The sequence below is a fragment of the Schistocerca cancellata genome, chromosome 4 (genome assembly GCF_023864275.1).
Source record: "Schistocerca cancellata isolate TAMUIC-IGC-003103 chromosome 4, iqSchCanc2.1, whole genome shotgun sequence".
Lineage (NCBI taxonomy): Eukaryota > Metazoa > Arthropoda > Insecta > Orthoptera > Acrididae > Schistocerca > Schistocerca cancellata.
Genome location: NC_064629.1, coordinates 672,718,726 through 672,746,237, shown reverse-complemented (window position 1 = coordinate 672,746,237; position 27,512 = coordinate 672,718,726).

Genomic DNA, 27,512 nt, shown 5'->3' with positions numbered 1-27,512 from the left:
ATGGCTATCTTGGGAAAACATCTGGCAGCCATACAGGGTATTAAATTATGCCGGTAAGGGTAAGGGTGGCATAAATATAGAGGTAGATATACTAGGTAATAAATTTTAGCAATAAGGATAATTAATTACGTAACAAATTCAATCCTAAATAAAAGTCACGACCTGCCAAAAAATCAACAGAATAACATACCAGAGTTGTAAATTAGATCCTAATAAACACTGTAGAAATGATGCGTTCACGCATCCGCGATTCCTTCGCCGGTACTCGGGCTTCCTGGAACCTGATAGATTGTCCACAGTCACGGTGGTGTTCCGCTATCGCCCGAGTACCGGCGAAGGAATCGTGGATACGAGAACGCAAAATACGGGAGGCGATAGAAATTATTAAGCAGCCTGACAACATCAACAGAGAAGATGGCTACAAACTCCCGGCGTCCTGGCTGCTGTCCATGCCAGTCCAACGGGCCGCGAGCGATCGCGGGGCAGAAACCACACGGGACACGGACGTATCTGCACAAACAGCTGTAGAGCAACTGTCAGTCCACTTCCGCGCACGCCAGGAGGAAACCTTGCCGACCAGAAGCCGAACGCTTATTGGCGGACAGCTACCAATCGTTGACGACATGGACATCTACGAATAGCCTCTTTCCTTCCATCTTCCCTTACGTCATGACTAGCCAATCATATTAGGGGGCCAATTAAAAGTTTGACAACCGTTACGTCAGACATCGATAGTCTGTAATAAATAGAAGCACCTATCCCCATGCAAAACCAGTCGTGCCCTGAGGAAGGCCGTTGCAATTCGGCCGAAACGTCGCTTTTAGTTTATTATTGTTGTTAGTTTTTAGCAATGACGTGGCATAATACCCAGAAGAATTTCAATCACTATGACACCGGCCGCGGAAGCCTACATTCTTATAACTGTAGAAATGGCCTACAGGAGTACACAAGGAGGACCTTGAAAGTGACAAGTGGGAGGGATGAATAATAAATCATTGTCCTTGGAAGCATACTCTGAGGTGATAAAAGTTGTGGGGTACCTCCTAATATCGTGTCGGACCTCCTTTTGTCTGGCGTTGTGCAGAAACTCGAGGTGGCATGGACTCAACAGGTCGTTGGAAGTCCCGTGCAGAAATATTGAGTCACGCTGCCTCTATAGCCGTTCATAATTGCAAAAGTGTTGCTGATGCAGGGTTTTGTGCACGAACTGAGCTCTCGATTACGTCCCATAAGTGTTAGATGGGATTCATGTCATGCAATGTGGGTGGCCAAATCATTTGGGTCGAGTTGTCTAGAACGTTCATGAAACCAAACGTGATAACTGAAGTCCATGAATGGCTGCAAATAGTCTCGAAGTATCCGAATATAACCATTTCCAGTCAATGATCGGATCAGTTGGACCGAAGGACCCAGTCCATTCCATGTAAACAAAGAACACATCGTTATGGAGCTACCACCAGCTTGCACAGTGCCTTGTTGACAACCTAGGTCCATCTCTCCGTCTGGTCTGCGCCACACTCAAGCCCTACCATCAGCTCTCAGCAGTTGACATCGGGACTCATATCACCAGGCCACAGTTTTCCATTCGTCTAGGGTTGAACCGATATGGTCCAGAAACCAGGGGAGGAGCTGCACATGATGATGTTCTATTATCAAAGACTCTCACACCGTTCCTCTGCTGCCATAGCTCATAAACGTCAAATTTCCGCACACTTCCTAACGGATACGTTCGTCGTACGTCCCACATCGATTTCTGCGATTACTTCACGCAGTGCTCTGACAACTCTATCCAAAAGCTGTTGCTCTCGTTCGTTAAGTGAATGCCGTCGGCCACAGCTTTGTTAGTGGCGAGAGGTAATACCTGATATTTGGTATTCTTGGCACCCCCTTGACACTATGTATCCCGAAATATAGAATACCCTACCGATTTTCGAAATTGAATGTGCCATGCATATAGCACCAACCACCACTCCCCTTTCAGGATCTATTAATTCCCGCCGTGCTACCATAATCACGTCGGAACCCTTTTCACCTGAATCACCCGATTACAAACGACAGCTCCGCCAATGCTCTGTCCTTTTATACCTTGTATGCGCGATACTGCCGCCATATGTATTCGTGCATATCACTGTCCCATGGCTTCTACTCAGTGTAGACACCCCATACTGTTCTTTTCAGCAATTTGAGGTGATCTCCTCTTTATGCAATTTCCTCAACGTGTAGACAGGTTTCTTAAAAGTTAGAGAAATTGTTATAACGTCCATATTTGAAATGGATACATACTTCTGGAGCACCAGTGCAGTAATTTGCGCTGAAGACTTAAGCCACAGAGGTGGATTTGACTAGCGATGCATAAGCCAGAGACTTTTTAGTCGTGAGTTCCTTTAAAGAAAAAAAAATCCTTCCTTGGAAAGTTTTAGTCTTTGAGTTACTCACATTGGTGTTGCCTCGCTTTGAATGATTACACTATTAAGAAAATTTTCTTGATATCCTACTGAATAATCTTCAGTTATAGTAACTGCCGTTATTCATCATAATAGTGGGTCGTCATCGTACTGTATTGTTGAGGAGAAAATATTTGTTCTTGGTCAGTTCAGCAATTCGTATAAAGTCTGACGCTATCGGTAGTGGCTACTGGAACAGTGAAATATCACTACTATGATTTTGGAGTAACTCACGCGATATTCATTTTACCGCCACTACACGCTTTACTCGAGGGCCGGCACTGCTGTCCACTAAAATCACATCGCTATAAAGGCGGCATGCAACAATGTTAAATTGACATGGTGCTTACTACATGTTTGGATAAGCAAATAACTAGCATTTCAGTGGAACCGCTCAAATTAGGTAAGAGTAAAGCCACCTACATTCTGCATGTAAAGGAAATTTACACAACAGGTTTCACCACTTGAGTGTTGGTTCAGAGATTGTTCTGTCCGTCGTGTAAATGTTCAAAAATGGTTCAAATGGCTCTAAGCACTATGGGACGTAACATCTGAGGTCATCAGTCCCCTATACTTAGAACTACTTAAACCTAACTAACCTAAGGACATCACACACATCCATGCCCGAGGCAGGATTCGAACCTGCGACCATAGCAGCAGCGCGGTTCCAGACTGAAGCGCCTATAACCGCTCGGCCACAGCGGCCGGCAAGGAGAAATATCTACCACGAAATGTCAGAATTAGACAGTGACAAGATCACGGCCTATTGAGACTGCCATCTATAGTTCAGCAATATTGCTGCTCACATTTGTCGGGATCCTACGATTGTCAAGCGAATACGGAAACGATGGGTTCTGGAGGGCCATACTCAACGAAATGCAGGATCTCAATGGCCACGCAGAAAATGCCCGAAAGGACACGTACGTGGCATGTCCAGAAAGTAAGTGTTCTGTTATGTAACAGGTTGTGGTTTTATTTTGTTTTTTGAGGGTTGGCAACACTGAGTGGTAGAGGGGCATCCGCTGACCAGAACGAGTATCGCAGAACACGTTAGTACGTAAACTCATGTTGTAGTGTACAGTTACGCGAAATATATTGGTAAGAAATCCCGCCAATTGCGAGCCACATTCTTTGATCCGCTTCCTACTCGCAAAGGAATACAATAACACCTACCGAAATTTTTTCGCATATCAAAACGGTATTCAGCGAAGGTATTATGAACAGAAGAATGTGTTTAAGTAGTGCAGGGTGTTTAATGGGGGCAGAACAAATATTCATGACGAACAGAAGAGTGGATGACCTATTTTGACTGACGAACTGGTGCAAAAGATCGAGGAAAGTGCTCGTGAAGACCGCCGATTGACAGTAGATGAAATTTTTGCGATGTTTCCATAACTCTCCTGAACTCTCTTACATGAGACACTCACAGGAACACTGGAATACCGGAAACTGTGCGCAAGATAGGTCCTATAACAGCTGACGGAGCACCACAGGAAAAATCTGGTCAGTAGTGCCCGATAGTTTTTTGAAAGATTTGAATTGGAAAGCGAGGATTTTCTGAGCTCTGTTGTGACTGTGTAAGTAGGCTGTTTATGTTTTCTTTCTGTATGTAGGCTGTTTATGTTCTTATATTGGTAACGCCGCCGCCACGTAGCGCTCTCTGTATGAAAATGAAATCACTGGCTGTTCTGTGTGCAGTCTGTGGCTAGTTTGCATTGTTGTCTGCCATTGTAGAGCGGCAGCTGGATGTGAACAGCGCGTAGTGTTGCGCAGTTGGAGGTGAGCCGCCAGCAGTGGTGGATGTGGGGAGAGAGATGGCGGAGTTTTGTAATTTGTCGTGAACTGCTATATATATGATGATATTAAGGTAAATACAGTGTTTGTTCTCTATTAAAATCTTTCATTTGCTAACTATCCCTATCAGTAGTTAGTGACTTCCGTAGTTTGAATCTTTTATTTAGCTGGCAGTAGTGGCGCTCGCTGTATTGCAGTAGTTCGAGTAAGGAAGATTTTTGTGAGGTAAGTTATTTGTGAAAGGTATAGTTTAATGTTACTCAGGGCCATTCTTTTGCAGGGATCTTTGATAGTCAGATTGCGTTGCGCTAAAAAAATTATTGTGTGTCAGTTTAAGCACAGTCTTGTATAAATTGTTCAAAGGGGACGTTTCATATGTCGACCCTTAGCCTAGGATACCTCACTGGAATCTTCTGATTTTTTCTTGTAGTTTGTGTATTTAGTGTAGCTTTTGTTTATTGCTAGCGTGTAATTGTAGAGAGAATCTCCTTTGTAGTTGCAGTCTTTCATTGTTGTACTGTAAAACAGTTGTGGCATGCATGTAGATTTGCACCAAGTATTTCGCAGCTGCGCTTGTAATTAACTACATATTATTTTCAGTGCTATGTTAATGTGTTCTCTTATTTTTGCTATTCACATTGTGCTTTTCTGTGTTATCGTGTGAAATATTGTGACAATAATGGCGTGTGAAAAACGTAACACTCGGCTCCAAAGTAAACTGAGAAATGACAGTGAAGACGAAAGCAGTGTGTTGGCCCCACTATGTAATGAATTAACTAATATTCAAAGTAGTAATTTGGTAACTGTGCATAGGGAAATGGAGCGGGCGTCAAACAATGGCGTAGGCAGTGAAACAGCTAGTGAACAGGGAAGCATTATCGATCGATCGGTCGGCAACAGCTCGCCTCAGGAATCCGAAATGATAGAACACAATTTTGCAAATACTGTAGATTCAGGTTTTGCGTCCTCACCGTTTTCTCAAATGAGTCAAGACACATTTTCCGCTTGTCAAAATGTGAATGTTGCCGGTGCAAATTCACTGCCGAAAAGCACTGAGGAACATGTTTCAGACACCAGTGCATTGTTATTACAGTTAATGCAACAAATGGGACAAAGGCTACAAAAGTTAGACACAACGCTTGAACAAAATCAGAAACAAATGGGACAAAATCTTCAAAAGTTAGACACAATGGAACAAAATCAGAGACAAACACAGCAAAAGCTTCAAAAGTTAGACACAATGGAACAAAATCAGAGACAAACACAGCAAAAGCTTCAAAAGTTAGACACAATGGAACAAAATCTTCAAAAGTTAGACACCACACTTGAACAAACACGTGAAGATTTAACTACTGAGTTACATAACATCGAATCGAAATGTCAAAAGGTCTGTAATGACATAAAAACACAAATTTGTGAGCATTTCCAACCTATTTTTTCGCGTCATGAGAATGCGTTACAGAATCAAGAAGCAGCCATAAAAGAACTGCAGACTACTGTTCATGAAAATCATGAGACCTTGCAAGCTAAAATGGACTCAGTTGCATCTACCGATTCGGTTACGCAACTTGCAAAAACTCAGGAAAACTTAAAAGACACAGTAGAAAGACACATGGGGGAAATTAGTTCATTATCAGAGAAAGTAGTTGAACTTTCGGATCAGCTAAATAATTTATCTACGAAGGTAGATGATAATCTGAATGACACAAAACCAGTAGTCTTTAATGACACAGAAGAGTGCGAACAAATTAGGAAATTCAAACAAAATCAGAATCAAATTAATACGCAACACCAAAGAGAAATCCAGGAAGTACAAGATCAGCTGACACAGGTAATACAAGAATTACGTATTTCAGAGGACACTCGTGCTCCAACACGGGAAGAGGAACTTAGAAATACGCAAAAGCCACAAAATAATAACACAGGGCATTCCAGTAATTATGAAAGAAATTGGCAAGGTACACCGAATTTTGAGATGGAACCGCCGACACGACATAACAATGACCGATATGCTACTCGCCGACACGATGATTTTGACTATAAGCTGTTCATTACTACACGTAAATTCAAAACGTTTAAGAATTCTGCCAACGACATTCATCCACAAGCGTGGCTCCATCAATTCTCTCATTGTTTCCCTCCCAACTGGTCATTGGAGCACAGGTTAGAATTTATGTGTGGCTACTTAGAGAATGAACCAGGTGTAAGAATGCGATCGGTCATTCACGATTGTCACAGTGAAGGAGATTTTTATCATGCGTTCCTGTCAGCATATTGGTCTCAAGCTACACAAGACCGAGTAAAACATAGCATCATAATGATGAAACACTTCGAACAATCTGAATTTTCCAGTCTTGTGAAATATTTTGAAGACATGTTGCACAAGAATCAATACCTGTCAAACCCATACAGCCCCTCAGAACTCATCCGCATTTGCTTAATCAAATTGCCTGAACATTTACGACATATTATTTTAGCAGGACGTTGCAAAGACGACATTGAAGCTTTTCAGGGACTCCTACAAGAATTAGAAATTGACACAGACAGTCGCCGGATGCGAAAACAGGAAAACAATCACTACAGGTCACATACGTCACAATTCCGTGACGACAGAAACAATAACTGGACATGACAAGGCTATTCTTACAACGTAAATCGTGACCAGAAGAGACACCACCCGTATGACAACCACTGGCAGAGTAATAGTTACGGAGAAAGATCGCATTTCCGTAGTAATGAATATGACAGATATAACCATAGAAACAGACAATATGGTAATCAGAACTATTATTGTCAAGGGAGACAGAATAATTTCAGACGCAACAGTTCAGTGCGGAGTTACGATTCAGGGAGAAATTCTCCACCATGTGACTGACACGAAAGAAACTGTGTAAACTACCGACAAAACGACAGACCTGAATTCCATCAGAACTGGCGAGCTTTAAACAGAGCTGGGCACTCTCGGCAAGGCGAATTTGTGGAAGTTAGGCCTCCTAATCCCAGTAACGACGCGCGGCAACAAAGAGACAGGCAATGACTCGCACCGCAGGCATACATGTGCGCCGGCTGGCTCCGAGAAAAATAACATTATATCTGGTACTGCTAATGAGATTTTAATGCAACATTTTGGTTCACTTGAAAATACATTCTGGATTTAAAGTACTTTCTGAGAGATACCAGATGACACAGTGGTTAGTTTATGTGACAGCTACATGATTATATCACGACGTTACTAATGAGTGGCAATTTACAATGTTGCTTTTGCGGTGTATCTGTTTGATATCTGCACAGTTTTTTTGAATTCTTCTGTAAAGTAAAACATGTTTTAGTAGTAACTTTTGTGCTATTGCTACAAGGAGACAGCCTTTTCCGTAGGACAACAATACGTTACAGCACAGTACTTTCCTCATCACGGCAATAAGCGTAATAACTAAGTTATCTATACGCAAAGCATTTCACTTTTGTGTATCATGAGGTAAGTACATTGACTTCTGCAGAACTTAGCTTTCGGAGGACAATAACTACGACACTTCCCAGAGATTATCTTACAGCAAGACGCACATTTAGCGCTACAGGACACGTATTTGAGTGATTAATTTTGTACTTAAAACATTTATTTTTAAAGATTTTTGAATTACAAAGAAAGTTTTTCGTGATACATTTCATTCCATTGCTGTAATCTGTAACACCTGAGGGTATAATTACAATAATCCTCAGGGGAGTACACGCTTACTTTGTGTACCATGTGTTTGGCAAGCACAAGGAACCCTAGCTAATATGGTATTTGCTTATACAACTTTACACATCGGTACCATATTTCTCTAAAACATAAATTACACAGCTATCTGATCATTTAACTGAGAGATAAACATGTTTTTTACTACGTCAGTGACAGATGTTTACGTGATTACACCGTTGGATAACTTCACATTTACGAAATTGTATTTTGTCTGTACTTTGTGAACTGTTCATATTTCTTCGGACCCATTGTGATACTATGAGAGCTTTGAATGATGTATTTGGTATGAGATCATGATTTTTAAAGTACGTTTGAGGCAGATGACACTATTGAAATGAGCAGAGAATATTTTTTATGGTTTGAAATTATTGCAGAAAGCTACGACTTTTTTGAGATTTGACTGAGGTGTTATGGTGTTATTTTTACGACGACGATGTGTATTATGCTGTTGAGGTATGTTTATGTCAATAAGATGATGCTACCATATATGAGGAATGTGATTACGTGTTTATATGTATATGAATAATGAAAGAAGTTAAGGACTCTTGACTTGTGAAAAAGGATGTTGGAAACCGAGAATCGTACTTTAAGAGTTATGAAATGTGTGTGTAAATGCGTGAATGTATCACAATGCTGGCGAAAATTTTTTTGGACACTGTTATATTCATAAGATTTTGTTTCTACAGATTTGTAACGCAAATTCTTGACCTGTGAAATATTTTTATATGAGACTGTCACTGTAGCGGTAAATATTTCCGTAAGAAAGTTAAGTGACCACCTGCACGTGCGTCGTCGGCACACAGCTGTGTCAGACACCTGGAGAACAAGTCATTAGGGTGTGCCTTTCCGGAAGCACAGGTAGGAAAAAAAAAAAAGGCAGGCCTTTATCCTCGCCATTGACATTCCTTTAGAGAAAATATTGCAAATGCGACACCCTCATTACTTCCATTAACCTTGCTATTGACATTCCTTTGTAGAGGGCATCGCTAATGCGACACACTCGTTACTTGAAAACATATGATTACTCGCACTTTGTGCTAATTACTGAAATGCTTATGAATTGATGGGAAATATTCGTACATCTGCACACCTGATTATGACAAGTGTCTTTCTACGAGAGTTGAGAGCTACTGACTTACAAAATGCCACATGACTATTGAATGATATTTTTATGCTTTGGTTTGCGTAATTGCTTATTTCATTTGATATCTGGTTTCCAGCTGTGTTGCAGCATTGCTTTTATAAAATAAAATGCATTTGCTAATGTGAACACTTTCTGTCAACAGATCTATTAAATAATTATTTTATGATCCACATTCTTTAAAAAAGGAGCACTTGGAAAGGAAAGAACAATAAGAAGGAACTAGTAACAGTAACATATAATTTTCTTTTCAAGTACATGGTAATATTTTTTTACAATAAGTTGTTGTGGTGCACCACTTTAATTACATAGACATTAAGATGACCACTTTAATTACATAGACATTAAGATGTGAATATACATTTTCCTTATCTGCATTGTTGTTTTTACTGTAATATTTTTTCTGCTTGAGCTATGTCATGTTTAGATATAAGTTATTTCTGCTGCTGTTTGCCAGGCATAGTGCTACTAAATTTCACTTTGTATTACTCTGTTAAGCTAGTTTTACTATTGATTTATTTTTATTGTTGCTGCACATTGGCTCATATTATTTGTAATGTTGCATTGCTTGGTAATTTAGATTTACTGTAGCTTGCTTTGCGATTTTCCATTTTTTTTGTCATTGCTGTTTGCGTTAATTGTTTTATGTGATGCTGCATTGCCTCGTCCCTTAGTTTAGCATCTGAGCTCAGTAGATTTAAGTTAGCTTAAGTGGGGTAGTCTATATAAGAAACTAACTACGATGATGACTTGGAAGAAATGTATTGAGAAGCTATATGAAAATGGTTTGGGCAAAAAAAAAAAAAAAGAAGGGATACTGTACAGTGGAGAAAAACTATTTTTGACAGAGGATGTGGACAGAATACAGAAAGCAGGCTTAAATAGGACTTTTGGGAATAATGATGAACGAAGGGAGATCTCCATGCAAAATACTGCAGTAAAACAAACCCTGTCCTTTCCTTTTGTGTCATCCCTCTATATGTTTGTGTACCCTTGTGTATTTGTGTTTTTCCTGTCTTTATGTGTTTAGCTGATGAGAGCTATGTTGTAGACATTTTCTAATATTCTGTTATTTACTTTGTAAAGATGTTTAGACATTATTTATTCTGTTTTGTTTTAATGCTCATGTGTAAAGTTGATGTTTCAAAAGTTATTCTGATCGTTTATGTATCTACTTATCGCATAATTCCTGTAACACTGATGTATATGTTAGTTCAATTCTTTTGTAAAGCCCCTATTACTATAAACATTATCTGTATTGTTATGTTCTTTAATGGTGTATTTTGTATCTTTGTAATTGTATTCTTATGTTATAATATTGTAATTGACACCAGTTCATCTAATTAAGTAACTTGTACGTTACATTTCACTGCACACGTTTCTGTTGGTCATAGTATGTGGACAATATGTGAGAAGTAGGGACTATTAGTGTTTGCACGTGTGTTGATAATTCAGCAAGGGACTGGATAACAGCATTGCTGGTTCGAAGAACATTCCAAAAACTTTGTGAGTGCACAAGTGGTGGTTATGGACTTGCTCTATTATCTGCAAGACTCTTCAATGGTGATTGTGCACCTGCACAGTCGCAACGGATGGCTGCTAGCCATCTCTACAAGGACTACAGTGGGTCTGCATCTTTGATGACCCAACAATAGCATTATTTCTACAAGGACTGCAGTGGGTCTGCACCTCTGGTGGCCCACCAATACCACAATCTCTACCAGGACTACAGTTGGTCTACTCTGTGATGACCTATCTACCAATCTTCTTCAAAACGTCGAATGACTCTGCTGTGGGTTTGCTCTGTTGTGGCCCATTACCTGTCTGCGTGTCAAGAGTCAGCACTGTCTTTCCGTTGGAAGGACAACACTACTTCTTCAAGACTGCATGGAAATCCTCTACTTCTGTGTGCAATTTCTTTTACTAATGAGAAACTGTAATTACTATTATGATGAATGATCAGGACTATCTTTATGGACTGTGAGAAAATTTTAGCTTTTGACCAACATTGTATCAATAAGTGTGTGCATTTTATATCTTTGTTACTGTAATTGTGAAAAATTTTTGTCAAATCTGTATTGGCCAGTGCCCAACACCATTTGTAAAAATTTTTTTGTGGGGAGCATGGGGGCTATGTAAGTAGGCTGTTTATGTTTTCTTTCTGTAAGTAGGCTGTTTAGGTTCTTATATTGGTAACGCCGCCGCCACGTAGCGCTCTCTGTATGAAAATGAAATCACTGGCTGTGCTGTGTGCAGTCTGTGGCTAGTTTGCATTGTTGTCTGCCATTGTAGAGCGGCAGCTGGATGTGAACAGCGCGTAGTGTTGCGCAGTTTGAGGTGAGCCGCCAGCAGTGGTGGATGTGGGGAGAGAGATGGCGGAGTTTTGTAATTTGTCATGAACTGCTATATATATGATGATATTAAGGTAAATACAGTGTTTGTTCTCTATTAAAATCTTTCATTTGCTAACTATCTCTATCAGTAGTTAGTGACTTCCGTAGTTTGAATCTTTTATTTAGCTGGCAGTAGTGGCGCTCGCTGTATTGCAGTAGTTCGAGTAAGGAAGATTTTTGTGAGGTAAGTTATTTGTGAAAGGTATAGTTTAATGTTACTCAGGGCCATTTTTTTGCAGGGATCTTTGATAGTCAGATTGCGTTGCGCTAAAAAAATTATTGTGTGTCAGTTTAAGCACAGTCTTGTATAAATTGTTCTAAGGGGACGTTTCAACTGTAGATGAAACGTGGGTGGCTTATTACGTGCCTGAGACAATTAGATAGTCGTCACGGTGGCGCCAAACCAATTAACCAATTTCCTATATACCAAAAAATTCAAAACCACAATTTTGAGCAAAAAAATTGTGGTCTCAGAGTTTTGGGACCTAAAAGTCATCATTTTCTACTTCAGGGGGAGACCATCAATGGACAACGATATTGTGACACCCTAAAAAAAATCAAAAGGAGCATTCAGAACAAAAGGAGGGGAATGCTTGTTGCACAACAGCCTCACACAGCGTTAGCCACAAAGGCGCCCTTGAACTCATTTGGTGGGATGTTTTGAACCACCCGACGTATTTTCCTGACATGGCACCTTCAGATCATCGTCTTTTTACCTCCCCGAAGGCACATGTGAACGGAATTAAATTTTCAACCGGCGAGCAGGTGCAGAAAGAGGTTCTGAAGTGGGACAAGGAGCTGGCGGGAAAGTTCTTCGAGAATGGCATAAAGGGGCTCGTGCCGCGGCTCGCCACATGCTTTGAACAGGATGGCGATTATGTGAAAAAAATAGTCAACAGGTGTATCAACAATATCATGTCATTATTTTTCAAATAAGCTTTTCCTAAAAAATATAAAAATGTTGTACACTTTCTTACCGAACGTGCCACATTGTTCGCTCAGCCGTGCAGAGTCGTACAGCCACGTAACGTATCTTGAGTAAGGAATTCAACTTATTTGTAGCAAGAAAAGTATCCACGTTGGCAGAGTGCGTTCGTCGTCACCATACTGACCTACAACCTGGGATGACGGAATGGGGTGTCACTGGGTACCCAACACGACTATTTCTCGTTTGCGTATCCATTAATTTTGACGGCAACCACCACATTTCTGACTTGTTAAGGACGGTAGTTTTATCATAGAGGTCTCTTTGACGTATCTTTCAACGGGCCGTTCTGACTTGCCTCGATACAGAGGATGTTCCACCACAGCTCTGGCCAACACGTTCTCCAGATCTCTTATCCATCGAAAACTTCCGGTCATGTCTTGCCGAGAGACTGGCATGCTACCACTAGCCAGTCATAGCGATTGTAGTACAGTCAAATGGCGCTCAGAAAGGTCAAATAGCGGAAAGTTTTGTAGTAGTCTGCAGAAATAATCTTTAATAAAACGACGGTAACACGTGTCGCTCAGGAAAAATTCCTCTCATAGTTGATGGGGAATAGATGGACATTCTCGTCATTCTGAAAGGCCTCAATCAACAAAGAAAAGTATGGTTGACGAAACCAGGGAGAGGGAAATTTCCACAACAGTTCTGCTCTCCTGAGGGAACCTGCCAACCCGCTCGAGAGAATATCCTCTTTTTTTCCTGCAGTCAGTGGCTGTGACACCTGTTCAGCTCTTTACTCTCAGGGCGAAATAAAATTAAACTCTAAATTGAAGAGAAAATCTGAACTGCAACAGGACGTACAAATACTTAAAGATCCGAACGCGTACCTGGAGGCTGTAGTGGAGTGTGGCAAACAATTCCTCATTCAGTTGTATGGTAGTATATGCTGAGAATCTCTGAACTACCTCAGATCCAGACGCTATATCAAGTCGGAATTCAGGAGAACTGTCAACATCGCTTCTCTTCCACCACATGAGGATGCTGCTTAGCAGCATATTTTCAAAGTGGACCAAGAAGTACAACAGTGGCTCGGAAAAAAATAAAAATTACCAGGAATGGGACTGGTTCCAACCACTACGCAGTAACCGCCAGTCCCGATAATATCCTGACATACAGGGTTGATTATAATTAAAGTCAAACTTTCAAACCGCTGTAGAAATAACACCACTGGTCAGAATGACGTCAAATTGCAACGGAATATTATCGGAGAATGGGGAAAACGTATGGCAGAAGAAAAATAAATAGTTACAAAATGTGGCAATATATGGCGCTGTAAGCATCATAATTTAATAGTGGTCTACTATAAATGACAAATGAACCATACAACAATGCCTAAGGTGTACGTATGACGTTAAACAAACTGTACCACTCAGTGCGCATGGGTGTACAGCTGTGATACTGTTAGCTACCATCCTGTTAGTTGCCATCCACCATGGCAAGGTCATATCACATCGGATGGGAAAAAACCGTTTTTAATTGTCCTGAGGCCAAAAACCGCATAAAAAGCGTCAGTCAGAATCCGTGTGACTGGCTCAAAACATGTTCAGTATGCTGTCCACCGTTTTCTGCAACAAGTTGTAATCGAGAAGCAGCATGTTCCACAACCGATCGAAGTGTTTCCAGGGACATGTTCAGAATATGTTGCGCAATGCGTGGCTTCACTGCAGCTAAGTTTGCAATCGGAACACTCAACACAACATCTTTCAGACAGCCCCACAGCCAGAAGTCACACGGATTAAGATCAGGTTATCGGGACGGCCAGGCTGTAGGGAAATGGCGGCTGATAATTCTAGCATTTCCGAAATGGCGCTTCAGCAGCTGCTTAACTGGATTTGCAGTGTGCGGAGAAGCGCCATCTTGCTTAAAAATGATCTCATCCACACATCCACGCTGTTGAAGAACTAGAATGACGTGGTCGCGCGAAAGACACCTGTAGCGCTTACCAGTGACGGTACAAGTAACAGAACTGGAAGCACCTGTCTCTTCGTCTGTCTACAAAATCTTCCACGGCCAATCATTGTGCAGTTCCATGCGAGCAAGAAATTCTAAAGTAAATATCTCTCTGGCTGGCAAGTCAACAGGAAGCAACTCGTACACTTGGGTAATTTTGAATGGATAGCAAAGAAAGGATTTTACGTACCTTGCTCACGGGTATGTCCAATGTTCGAGCAATTCCCAGTGCACTACACGTTTTCACACCACCACTCGTCTCCTCCTGCATTGCTGTGGCCACTGCTCCCACTAACGTCGAATCAATTCGTTTTCTCCCTCTACCAGGTTGCGCACCAAAAGAACCCGTCTTTTCGAATTTCCGAATCATTTTCTCCAGACCCACGGCAGTCATCGGACCAACGTCTCTTTTCAATCCCTTCAGTTTCCGGAACTTCTGCAGAGCGACGTGTGCACAGTCATCATTCTTGTAATACAGCTTTACAAGCAGAGCGCGAGCCTGCATTGAGACAGTCATAGCGAACGTCGCAGACGCGAAAGGAGGAAAAGCCGTGTACCCGGCGTATTTATACCAACTTCAATGGGTCGTGCGCATGACAGGTGTTTTCAGTTACGTATTCTGACGCATACAGCGCCATCTATTGATCAATTTTCACACAATTTTTTTTCTTGTGCCATACGTTTTCCACCTTCTCAGATAATATTCCGTTGCAATTTCACGTCATTCTGACCCGTGGTGTTATTTCTACAGCGTTTTGAAAGTTTAATTATAATCACCCTGTATGTTGAATGCAAATGCAAAACTGGATATTGGAGCTATTCTTGTAACCACCGAAAACCAAGCCTCCACTACTCGAAGTTTCGGATCAACAATACAGTTTGCAAGAATGTCAGCCACCTTGATTCACAAGGCTTAGAAGAAGCCGTTTTGGAAGTATACGAGGATCAGAACACTGAAATGTAGACTGCTGCAGAAGAAAATTATACATATTTCACATTGTTATTTTTATAATTTCCCGTTGTGAAATCTCATTACCTCATTATTTTAAGAAACATTGTACATTGGTTTCATTTCTAATTTGTTACAATTATTTAGTATTATAACAGGTCAGTAATTATACAGGGTGTTACAAAAAGGTACGGCCAAACTTTCAGGAAACATTCCTCACACACAAATAAAGAAAAGATGTTATGTGGACATGTGTCCGGAAACGCTTAATTTCCATGTTTAGAGCTCATTTTAGTTTCATCAGTATGTACTGTACTTCCTCGATTCACCGCCAAGATTTCATACGGGATACTCTACCTGTGCTGCTAGAACATGTGCCTTTACAAGTACGACACAACATGTGGTTCATGCACGATGGAGCTCCTGCACATTTCAGTCGAAGTGTTCGTACGCTTCTAAACAACAGATTCGGTGACCGATGGATTGGTAGAGGCGGACCAATTCCATGGCCTCGACGCTCTTCTGACCTCAACCCTCTTGACTTTCATTTATGGGGGCATTTGAAAGCTCTTGTCTACGCAACCCCGGTACCAAATGTAGAGACTCTTCGTGCTCGTATTGTGGACGGCTGTGATACAATACGTCATTCTCCAGGGCTGCATCAGCGCATCAGGGATTCCATGCGACGGAGGGTGGATGCATGTATCCTCGCTAATGGAGGACATTTTGAACATTTCCTGTAACAAAGTGTTTGAAGTCACGCTGGTACGTTCTGTTGTTGTGTGTTTCCATTCCATGATTAATGTGATTTGAAGAGAAGTAATAAAATGAACTCTAACATGGAACGTAAGCGTTTCCGGACACATGTCCACATAACATATTTTCTTTCTTTGTGTGTGAGGAATGTTTCCTGAAAGTTTGGCCGTACCTTTTTGCAACACCCTGTATACCCGTTATCTGGTATGAACAAATTAGTCATCTACTAGTTTAATTAGCAGCAATATATTCATATACAGGGTGTTTCTCATAAGAGTCGTCAGGCGCATTGTCTCTGGTGTTTCAGCAGGTACCTGCAATTTCGTTTTTGCGTTGTACGGCTGGAGCCAGCCCAAACAAATAGTGTTCATCACGTGTCTCATAAGACGCCCTGTGTCGACGGAAAACATCGGTTTCTTTCCCGTTAAAAATAAAATTATTCTTAAAACGGAATTATACGCGCCCATTCGATAGAGCTGTTAGTCTAATGCGATATTTGTTTCATCCATATGTATTAGCAGCGACAGCATTGTCCTGGCCTGGCCCAAGCTGACTGCTACCGCCAAGCATGCAGCGTTACTGAGTCGCTGCTGGACTGCTGATTATTCTGTGTGTTCTGTTAATACATACCGACGAAACAAATATCACACTAGACTAACTTAGGAGCGTTCTATCGGATGGGAGCATAACATTCCGATTTAAAAATCAATTTGGTTGTAACGGGAAGCAAATCGCCGCATTCCGTCGGCACTAGGCATCACAAGAAAGATGTGACAAGCAGTAATTATTTGGGCAGACTCCAGCTACACAAGGCAAAAACGAAATCGCAAATATACGCCGAAACCCCAGAGAAAATGCTTCTTAGAAATTTCTTTAAAATTATTATATTAATAATATAATATTATTACCAAATGGCAAATCAAGCGTTGTTATTATGTCATTTATATAAGTTATTTGAACACCTTTTAACTGTAGGAGTGACGAAAGCTTTCGTTTTGCCGGTTGAAGAACATCATAGCATATTGTGGGACGAGGAGTTGAGTTTTAGTGGTGGCGCCCCAAATTACGCTCACTTCAACATGCGCGTACGGTTGGTCTGACGAAAAATGTCACTAAGACCTATTTTGTGGAAGACTCTATCCCCTTTACTTTCATAAGTAGTTAAGTTTGCAGAAAACTCCATCGCTTCCGAGTTATAAGCGAAAAAGTCCGATTTTTCGTTGTTTTTTTCCTTTTTTGACTCATTTCCGGGCCGGAATTTTGGTGTGACTATGAAAATTCTGATTCACCCACCTCGAGAACACGCTGAAAGCTCGTCGAAGAAACTTCTTCAAAACTTTCCGCTAAGAATTACCATTTGAATGGTCTATTGATGAATTCTCAGATAGAGCTGAGGCAGCATGGAATGACACAACCATTTGGTCCGATGGTGAACTGGAAAGAGAGCAGGCGAGGTCCCACTCTCGCTACCCCATTACATCACAAGGCACACCTACAGGAGGTTTCACAAGGTTAGACTGCCCATTCCACAGCGCGCCATTAGACCCTTAACACTACGCAGAATACAGAAGTTGCTAACTCACATAATTAAGCGAAGAAATGGACACGAATATAATCTACGTGAATCATCGCAAGCTGCACTAGAAACTTATCATTAGTCACCCTTGTAAGGCAGTTGTAGCGGCATTCCGGGGAAGTACATTTTTCCCCCACCACAAGCGCTGCCCGCACTTCAATGTACCGACACCCCATATCTGTCATCCGAGCTCAGTTCGAGTCGATGTCCAACAGGATTAGAGCCTTTGTTTCTGCCACAGCTGGCAGCGCTGTGTACTACACTCTTACTCATGAATTAAGGATAATGCTGATACATGGTGAAACAACGCTCTGGAGGGTGGTTTGCGGGTTTAAATCACCTCGGGGTGAGACCATGGGGTGCATTTGACCTGCGGTCGTCTCACGGTAGCGCTGACAGCAATACACATACGCAGAGGTGCGTCGGTGCATGTAAGAGTACGGTGTGCAGACGTTTTCAGACGTGCTAATGGTGACCGTGTGTTGAAAATGGCTCAAAGAACACATATTGATGACGTTATGAAGGGTAGAATACTATGGCGACTAGAGGCTGGTCAGACACAGCAGGTCGTAGCACAGGCCCTCCGTGTGCCACAAAGTGTGATCTCAAGATTATGGGCAACGATCCCAGCAAACAGGAAACGTGTCCAGGTGCTACAGTACGGGACGTCCACAGTGTGCAACACCACAGGAAGACCAATATCTCACCATCAGTGCCCGCAGACGGCCACGGAGTACTGCAGGTAGCCTTGATCGGGACCTTACCGCAGCCACTGGAACAGCTGTCTCCAGACACACAGACTGCATACGACTGAACAAACATGGTTTATTCGCCCAAAGACCTGCAAGGTGCATTCCACTGACACCTGGTCACAGGAGAGCCCGTAAAGCCTGGTGTCAAGAACACAGTACAAGGTCATTGGAACAGTGGTCCCAGGTTATGTTCACTGACGAGTTCAGGTATAGTCTGAGCAGTGATTCTCGCCGGGTTTGCATTTGGCGTGAACCAGGAGCCAGACACCAACCCCTTAATGTCCTTGAAAGGGACCTGTATGGAGGTCGTGGTTTGATGGTGTGGGGTGGGATTATGATTGGTGCACGTACACCCCTGCATGTCTTTGACAGAGGAACTGTAACAGGTCAGGTGTATCGGGACGTCATTTTGCACCAGTATGTCCACCTTTTCAGGGGTTCAGTGGGTCCCACCTTCCTCTTGATCGGTGATAACGCACGGCCCCATTGAGCTGCCATCGTAGAGGAGTACCTGGAAACAGAAGAAATCAGTCGAATGGAGTGGCCTGCCTGTTACCAGACATAAACCTCATCGAGCACGTCTGGGATACTCTCGGTCGACGTAGCGCTGCACGTCTTTAAACCCCAAGGACACTACAGGAGCTCCGACAGGCACTGGTGCAAGAATGGGAGGCTATAACCCCAGCAGCGGCGCGACCACCTGATCCTGAGTATGCCAACCCATTGTGCGTCCTGTGTACGTGCGCATGGTGATCATATCCCATATTGATGTCGGGGTATATGCGCAGGAAACAGTGGCGTTTTGTAGCACGTGTGTTTCGGGACGGTTTTCTCAGCTTATCATCAGTACCGTGGACTTACATATCTGGGTCGTGAGTGTTCCCTATGTGCCTATGCTATTAGCGCCAGTTTTGTGTAGTGCCACGTTGTGTGGCACCACATTCTGCAATTATCCTTAATTTGTGAGCATGAGTGTATATTTAGCACCCCGTATACCACCAGATCACCTACAAATTTAATCATGTATTCTTCTTACTATACTGTATACACACAATAAGTAAAATTTCGTTATTTACTATCCTTACCGGTGTTGTAATTTTAATGCCCAACAGTATATATCGAGATCACTAGCGTGGAATTATCAGTTATTTCTCAAATATGCGATCACAAAATAAAATAAGTTATTATGAAATGGATTCGCGTTTGAGAATCGGGATTGGCGTCAGCTGTTTGTGACAAATAGAAGTTTGTGCCGAACCTGGGTTTCCCGCTTATCGCGAGCAGTCCCCTTAACCATTTCGGCTATTCGAGCACGCCTCGAAGACCAACCCATACTTCTGCATGTCTCATAGTCCACAATTCTTCACAACCCTTATGCTCGCACATTTCGTGATTCCTGCACAGAGAGAGAAAAATATTTTATCGACATCTTAGGCCGTCGAGGCATAGATACATTATTGATGGGTACAATGTCTGTGTTTATATATTGTCTGTATCTTCACATTACAATGCCCTTAAGACATGCGTGCATGCTGTATGAACACAGATATTGTAACTATCAATGATGTAACCATGGGTCGGCGAGCTAAAACGACGATAAAATGTTAGTCTCTCCCTGTGCGGGAATCACGAAATCTGCCAGAATAAGGATTGTGGACTGCGCGACATATGGAAATTTGGGCATGTCCTGGAGGCGTGATCCTCGGACAACCCAAGCGATTAAGGCGAACGCTCACGACTAGCGAAAACTTCAGTTTCGAGTCCCGGTGCGGCAAAAAATTTTTATTTGTCGCAAACAGCTGTTGTCAATCCAGATTCAAAAATTCGAATCCATTTCGTAATAGTCACCTCAGCTGTAATCGTCAGAACAGTGTGTGTTCATTCAGACATGCATGCATGTGTGTATCATATTGTAATGTGAAGATACATACACTCTATAATCACAGACATTGCAACCATCAGTGATGTAAAATAAGCTATGTACCGCAGCTTCACTGCCATGCTGCAACAGAAATAGACGATACACAATCGCATTCACTAATCTTTTGAGGTAATACCTAATAAGCCTCAGAGAAACGAATGGGTCGCTGATGCCCATGGTTTGCACTGTCTGATCAAAAGTATCCGAACGTCCCTATGTAATGCGAAGTTGAGCACTAGTTACCAGAGGCGAACCTCCCTATATAAAAGGAGGTGGGGAGTATAGTATTGCCAGTGGAGGAGCGGTAACAGCAGAATGGATCAGTCAAGAGAGTAAAGTGACTTCGAAAGTGGACTAGTCATTGGATGACACCCGAGTAACACATCCATCAGGGAAATTCCAACTCTTCTAAAGCTCCCCAAGTCGACTGTCGGTGATGTGCTTGTGAAGTGGAAACGCGAAGGAACAACCATAACCAAACAAAGACCAGGCACAACTCATGAGCTGCCGGAAAGAACCGTAGGGAATAGCGAAGGGTGGTTGTTGAAAAATCGCCTGAAGTCAGCGGAAGGAGTCATTCGTGAGTTCCAGAGTACTACTGGCAGACCAACTAGCACAGTGACTGTACGTAGGTAGATACAAGAACGGAGCGCAATGGTTGTGCAGCTGCTCATAAGCCACACATTTCTGTTGTCAATGCTAACGACGCTTCAGGTGGTGTAAAGAGCAGCGCTTCTGGACAGTGGATGACTGGAAACAAGTGATTTATGGTGATGAATCACGCTATACCCTGTGGCCGTACCATGGGAGGGTCTGGGTTTGGTGAATACCTGGAGAACGTTACCTGCCATCATTTGTAGTGCCAACAGTGACTACGGAGAAGGCAGTGCAGGTTGTGTTACGCTATGGGGGTGTTTTTCCAGATCAGGCTGTGTCCCACTTATTAGGCTTAAGCAAGCGTTAAATGCCAAAGGATATGAACACATTTTACAATATTGTCTACCGCGCACAGTAGAGAAACAGTACAGAGACATAAAGTAGCATCTCTGAGGTAATGGTTTGATGACAGTAACACTCCTGAAATGAACTGGCATACCCAGAGGCTCAACGTGAGGCCAATGGAACACCTTTCGGATGGTTAGAAGGTTGACGTTGCTCTAGACTCCAGCGTCAAACATCACTGCACTCTCCCATTTCGGATCTTGAGGAAGAATGGGCTGCCTTCCTAAACAGACATTGGGACAACTCACTGAAAGTGACCCCAACAGAGTTCAAGCCGTGATAAAGGCGAAGGTTGGATACCCCCCATATTAATGTCCATTAATAGATTTGATCAGATAATGTATACTAACAACTAACAAGAGCTAAATATTTGTATATCAGAGCGTCCGCCCATAACGTTGCTACGGCGCCAGTCTGATACATAAGTAATGAGGTTTTCTCAAAGATTTGCAGCCGCGCGGGATTAGCCGAGCGGTCTCAGGCGCTGCAGTTATGGACTGTGCGGCTGGTCACGGCGGAGGTTCAGTCCTCCCTCGGGCATGGGCGTGTGTGTTTGTCCTTAGGATAATTTAGGTTAAGTAGTGTGTAAGCTTAGGGACTGATGACCTTAGCAGTTGAGTCCCATAAGAATTTGCACACACACACACAAAGATTTGCAATGTACCCATCAACATTAATTTACAGTATAAAATCACACTTCACTAATAACACAATACCTAACTACAAGTTTCATTAGTTGTAATTGGTAGCACTGACAATGTATAAGGAACTGGGGAGTAACGCTATGTAATGCTATAGTAACCTAAGATCGATATTTAGTAAAGTAAGTAGCAGATTTCGTCTCGACAATGAGAAAATGAGGAATTGCAGCTGTGTCTACGACGAGGAATCATTTCACAATATGTACTTGGACATAACACCAGACAGTGTTACAATTCACATTTTATGCTGAAGCGCCAAAGAAACTGGTATAGGCATGCGTATTTAAATGCAGAGATATGTAAACAGGCAGAACACGACGCTGTGGTCGGCAACGCCTATTTACGGCAACAGGTTTCTGGCGCAGATGTTAGATCGGTTACTTCTGCTAAAATGGCAGGTTATGAAGATTTAAGTGAGTTTGAACGTGCTGTTATAGTCGGCCCACGCGCGATGGGACACAGCGCCTCCGAGATAGCGATGAATTGGGGATTTTTCCCGTGCTATCATTTCACGAGTGTCCGCCCCCGGTAGCTGAATGGTCAGCGTGACGGATTGTCAGTCCTCTGGGCCCGGGTTCTATTCCCGGTTGGGTCGAGGAATTTTGTCCGCCCAGGGACTGGGTGTTAAGTTGTCATCATCGTCATCATATCATCTTCATCGACTGCAGGTCGTCGAAGTGGCTTCAAATTGAAAGACCGGCACCCGGCGAAAGGTCGGCCCGACGGGGGGCCCTAGCCACGTGATTAAATAAATAAATTTCACGAGTGTACCGTGAATGTCACGAATCCGGTAAAACGTCAAATCTCCGACGTCGCTGCCGATGAAAAAAGATCCTGCAAGAAAGGGACCAATGACGACTCAAAAGAATCGTTCAACGTGACAGATGTGCAACACTTCCGCAAATTGCTGCAGATTTCAATCCTAGGCCATCAACAAACGTCAGCGTACGAACAATTCAACGAAACATCATCGATATGGGCTTTCGGAGCCGAAGGCCCCTCGTGCGCCCTTGACGATCGTACGACACAAAGATTTACATCTCGCCTGGGCCCGTCAAAACCGACATTGGACTTTCGATGACTGGAAACATGTTGCCTGATCGGAAGAGTCTTGTTTCAAATTGTATCGAGTGGATGGACATGTACAGGTATAGAGACAATCTCATGACTCCATGGACCCTGCATGTCAGCACGGGACTGTACAGGCTGGTGGAGGCTCTGTAATGGTGTGGGGCGTGTGCAGTTGGAGTGATATGGACCCATGATACGTCTAGATACGTCTCTGACAGGCGATACGTAGGTAAGCGCCCTGTCTGGTCACCTGCATTTATCATGTCCATTGAGCATTCCGGCGGACTTGGGCAATTCCAGCAGGACAATGCGACACCCCACACGTCCGGAATTGCTACAGAGTGACTCTAGGAGCACTCTTCTGATTTTAAACACTTTCGCTGGCCACCAAACTCCCCAGACATGAACATTATTGAGCTTATATGGGATGGCTTGCAACGTGCTGTTCAGAAGAGATCTCTACCCCCTCATACTCTTACAGATTTATGGCCCGCCATGGAGGATTCATGCTGTCACTTCTCTCCAGCACTACTTATGACATTAGTCGAGTCCATGCCACGTCGTATTGCGGCACTTCTATGTGCACGGGGGGGGGGGGGGGGGGCTACACGTTATTAGGCAGATGTACCAGTTTCCTTGGCTCTTCAATGTAGTTTACAATGTCTGTATGTTATTATACAATGTCTTTCAGACGCAGATTCGCAGTTCCCGATATCAATTCGTTGCCAGCTGTGTGTCAATGTTCCTCAGCTTTGCATGCATATCTGAAGGACTTTGTATAGTAACATATGGACATTGTAAAACACAGCCATTGTAACTTAAATGTGTATTACATGTTTCGACGGGCTAAAAACGACAATATCAACATTGTCTCTCCCTGTTACATAATGTACAAGCGTTGTGGGACGTCGACAGTGTGGCATGTGGAGGTTTGGAGGGATATGGGAACCGTACACAGGTAGCCGCAGTTGTTTAGGTAGCGCTCGGGATAAGCAGGTAATCTGGGTTTGAGTCCCGACCTGGTACAAATTTCCATATGTCAGTAATAAACAGTATAGCTGACTTCAATTATTTTATTCGCAACAAAAGGTGTTATAACTGCCAAACTGAACTAATGAGAGCCAGTGAACGTATACCGAGCAGAGTAAGTGACTGTTTACACTTAGTTCAGCTATAAAAGTTTACACCTGATCATATTTATGACTGTATTGTGTTTTGTCACATCTACTATTTTTCTAACATTTAATGACATAATAAAATTTGTCCAAATGTGTATTCAAAGCTACATGTTTAGGGTTATCGCTGTAAAGTGTAATAAAGACTAAACCTCCGTCTAAATGAATGTGGTAAATCTCTCATGACCACACTAAAACTGGACCGTATAACTGTCTCTTAACAGCCTATACTTCGATTTAAATAACTTTCAGCAGATAGAGTGATAAGGCCCGCTTGCAGTATGTTTTGTAGGTACGTACAGAGCCATGTCCAGGACGGCTGGCCTGGCTGCCAATCGGCAACGTTCCCTCCCCCGTCCTTCTGGGGTCACAGCAATCTGTCAATCACAAAGATTTTATATTCGAACCGAGATAATCCTGTGCTAGATCGACACGGTGTCCAGTTCTGCTTCTTGAGTAATGTTTCCTTCCTGCAGAGCTTGATATGTTGTTAATTGCTGAAGATGGCTCTTTTCGAACTTACTGAAAATTTCACGTCGTTCTTAGGAAAAGGTATGTTCTATTCCTAACTGATGCCTTTGGTCCATAAATGGAGGGTAGAAGGGCACACCGACTGTATAACAGGATCATGTTCTTCATGCTCCACTATAATCGATCAGCTACGTAAAACTGAATGTAGCCTTTGAATGGCGCCACTTGTCTAGGCTGTACACAGTCAACATTAATAGTACTATGGTGATTGAGTTGTGCAGGGGGTGACGACAATGGCGAAGGAGTATATTCCTGGGAGCTGGTGATAGATGTCGGCTAGGTTACTATATATATTTCATGGAGGCCGTGATGGCCGTTCTTGGCAAAACAGATACAATGAAATGAATGGAAAACTGATCATGAAGTCCCCGTACTATCTTTTTAATAGCGCCAGTGTAAAACACGGATGACTTTCGCTGCGATGTCAAAATATCAGTAACGCTTTGGGAGGTCATAGTGCGTACTCAGTTGCCATTCGTGAAGTAGATACACAACTTGTACAGAAATAAGGCTGCAGTTGTAAGAGCCGAAGGGTATAAAAGGGAAGCAGTAGCCAATAAGGGAGTAAGACAGGATTGCAGCCTTCCCGATGTCATTCAATCTGCAGTAAAGGCAAAGAGAAATCAGGAAAGGGAATTGAAATTCATGGAGAAGAAATAAAAACTTTGCGATTTACCTGTAACATCGTAATTCCATCACAGACGGCAAAAAGGCGTGCAAGAGAAGTAGAACGAATAGATAACGTCCTGGAAAGAGATATCAACAAAAATAAAACAATGGTGATCAAAAGTAGTCAAATCAAATCAGGTTGTGCTGATAGAATTAGATTGACAAATGAAACACCAAAAGTTGTCGATGAGTTTTGCTATTTGGGCAGAAAAACAACTGACGAAGAGCGAAATAGAGGCGATATCAAATACTGATTGACAATAGCAAGAAAAGCGTTTCTGAAAAACGTAAGTCTTACGAAGTCATTTCCGAAGATATATGTCTGGAGGGTAGCTTTTTACGGAAGTGAAACATTGACGATAAACAGTTCAGACAAAAAGAGGATAGAAGGTTTTTGAATGTGCTGTTACAAACGAACTTTGAAAATATTTTTATTTATCCTATGTATTTTTGGCACATTGAAAAAAGTACATAGAGTATAGAGCATAACATATACAATATGAAACCTTGTAAACAAATATCTAGAAATTTTATGTAAGCTACCGACTTTGGAGTTGCCAGCAGAAAGTCTTCTGGTCTACCTTCGTGTGATCTTGTGGTACACTCTTTTGTGATGTGCCTGATGGTCTATCGTTCTCCGCAATCACGGAGTGCGGATGATTGCTTACCTCATTTGCGTAAAAATATGCACATCTACCATGTTGGTTTCTAATTCAGTTTAGCAGTGACCACATTTTGAGTGGAAAGTCAGATCCCGATGGCTTTTGGGTGATAGACGACATATTATTATTTTGTTGTCCAGTTATTAATTGAGTCCATGCATTAGTAATGTTTTATTCCTCTTTCACAGCGCCCCTTGCTGGTACTGTTGGTGGTCGTCTAGAGCGGAGTCTGTTATGGTTTGGATCGTCGATATCTTGATGGACTGGTAGAGTTTTATTAGCGGTGATCTTTTTGTATTCGTTCTTTAGAGCATTTATGAGTCGTAGTTGTGGCGTTGGAATGGTACTTATTACTGGCGGCCATTCTATTGCTGTTGGTCTGATGACACCAGCAATCATTCTCATGGTGTTATTTACTTCGGCATCTATGTTTTGTGCACACGGCGTGTTTAGCCAAACTGGGCCACAATATTCAGCGGATGGAAAGACAAGACCCAGAATAGAAGAACGTAGGCTGCCTTCAGATTCTGCTCAGGCTGTACACATAGATTTTGAAAGAAGTTGTTGCTCGTTTTCATTTCTTCGGCTGTTTTTGTTAGATGTCTACTGAAAGGTAGAGTTCTTTTAAGAATTACCCTCAGGTGCTTTGGTGTTTTATTGTAAGTTAGTGTAGCGTTTTCAAACTGTATGTCGAGCTTTCTTCCGGCGAGTTTATTATTTAGATGGAAGCAGGAAACCTTTTTGGTGACGTTTGGTTGGAGTCTCCAATTCTGAAAGTACTTTCCTACTATATATAGGTCCTCCTTTAGGACTTTTTTGCATCCTGGGTAATGCTAAATGTACTAGCAAATACTGGCGTTCAGACAATCTTGCAATCTCCCGCCCGTAAGAGACATTCTGTGTCGAAAATTATGTGGGTAAAGCGAACTAGTGAGGAGACACTGAATCGAATTGGGGGAAGAAGAAATTTATGGCACAGCTTGACTAAAAGCACAGATCAGTTAATACATGACACATTCTGAGGCATCAAACAATCGTCAGTTTGGTAATGGCAGAAAGTGTGTTGGGGATAAAAATTGTAGAGGGAGACCAAAGCATGATTACAGTAAGCTGGTTCAAATAGATGTAGGCTTCAGTAGTTATGCAGAGATGAAGAGACTTGCACAGGATAGCGTAACATGGAGAGCTGCAGAAAACCAATCTTCGGACTGAGCACAACATTAATAAAAACGTATGTAGATTTTTGTTAAAAGTTATAGTATACCTGTGAATTTTTCTGATTTTTGTTGTATGCGAGT